The sequence below is a fragment of the Rhipicephalus sanguineus genome, chromosome 8 (genome assembly GCF_013339695.2).
Source record: "Rhipicephalus sanguineus isolate Rsan-2018 chromosome 8, BIME_Rsan_1.4, whole genome shotgun sequence".
NCBI lineage: Eukaryota > Metazoa > Arthropoda > Arachnida > Ixodida > Ixodidae > Rhipicephalus > Rhipicephalus sanguineus.
This window is the reverse complement of record NC_051183.1, coordinates 111,812,278-111,814,103: the sequence shown is the minus strand read 5'-3', so window position 1 is coordinate 111,814,103 and position 1,826 is coordinate 111,812,278.

Genomic DNA, 1,826 nt, shown 5'->3' with positions numbered 1-1,826 from the left:
TTTCTTATAGTTTTTTTTTCTTTGCCATCTGATGGCGCTTATTTTGCTGACGTACTTCCGTGACGGAAATAGTCATGAAAGTCTTGGTGGACCCCGACATAAAACACTTCCGTGTTAATTAATTAATAAATAAATTAATAAATAAATAAATAAATAAATAAATAAATAAATAAATAAATAAATAAATAACAGAGAAGTAAGTATGGCACGCACGCCTCATTTTCCATATAAGGCAAGGGCTCCTGATTTTTTTGTGGAAGCAGCTCCGTGATGGAGACAATGTGTTAGGCTGTCCTTGCATCGTGAGACCTTACTTCAGGCAAGCTCAACCGAGCTTGGGTCAATATTTTTTTTTCTTCGGCGTCGCCGTGGTGGCTTGGCTGCTGACATAATGCCGTGGGTTACCTTTCGGCCACGACAGTCGCATTTCGATAGGAGCGATAGTTTAGAGGCCCATGCATTTTGAGATTTCAATGCACTCTAAAAAAAAAGATTAAAATTATCTGGAGCCCTCCACTATGGCGTCTCTTATAGCCTGAGTAGCTTAGGGCAGGAGCGCTTCAATAAAAAAATTATAATAAAGAAGCGGCGTGGCCTGCTGCGTCCTTCGAAACTAGCGGGAGCCGCTTAATTGAACCTGCTGCCGCTGGAACGCCGCAAGACGGGTCGCACGAAGGTTTTTGGAGCGCAGCTCTTAGGGCGCGTTCAGACTGAGACATTCGGCGGCGAGAGCGCGCGGAATCCGCTTCGGCGGCAGCGAGATCCGCCGGAAAAACCCTTTCCGCGTCGATCGGTCCTGGACCGATTTTTGCGGCAGCTGCCGCCGGATTCCCTCACCGCGAACCAATCGGAACGCGAGTAGAACATTTGAAAAATGGCGGCGTGCTTGTGATATTGCAGTCGTCGAAGCCCGCAGCAACAGCGAAGTCTTTCGTAATCATCCTGTAGCTCTCGACAAGTGCCAAGTGTTGTCGCGATTATCATCTTTGCAATACACCATCGCGATCTCGCAAAACGGGTAGCATTATCTCGGCTCGACCAAGCTTCTCGCGTCTTGCAAATCAGGGCGAACCAACCACGACTGCTTGCGTCGTTTCTTGTTCGGCGAACGCATGTTTCCCCTCGTCAGACATCGCCAGAAAGTTGCTTTCCAGCAGGCCCAGCAGTTCCACGACCCTGTTCCTGTTTATGCGCTTCGCCATAATGAAACGCGTACAAAACGCCGAGCGCGTCGATGCCAGCGTTCCTTCGCGCGAAAGGACGATGACAACTAGACGCCCTAGTTTCGGCGGTGCGGTCGCTAAGTGGTGTGAACAATGTGGAATTTCGGCGGCGCGTGAATTCTGGTCGCTGTGGCCGGCAGATTCCCCAGTGTGAATGAGCCATTAGGCGCCCGTTTCTGCGTTGAGCGGCGTCGCCGTCGCCGTTTCAGTTGCCGTCACCGTCGGTGGCGTAACCGATAGACATGAAAAAGTAACCGATAGACCATGAAAAAATAACATGAGAAAAAATTACCCAGGATTGAATGAGATTTGAACCCGGGCCCTCTGCTTGACAGACGAGTAATTTAATACAGAGCCATGCTGGTGCTTGAAACGCATTTGCAAAAAGACCCTATACAGGCGTCATGTCGGGTACGGAATGGCGTTATCCTATGTAATTTAACGTGGCAGAAGAGTAAAATAACAGCCAGTCATCACACAATGCTAATTGCGCAACGAGCGTGTGGTTCAGCTTCCGACCCACTGCGAAGTGCTCAGCCATTATACTTCATCGTCATCAGCCACATGCAGCAACAAAAACGTGCACATAATACTTTACAGATG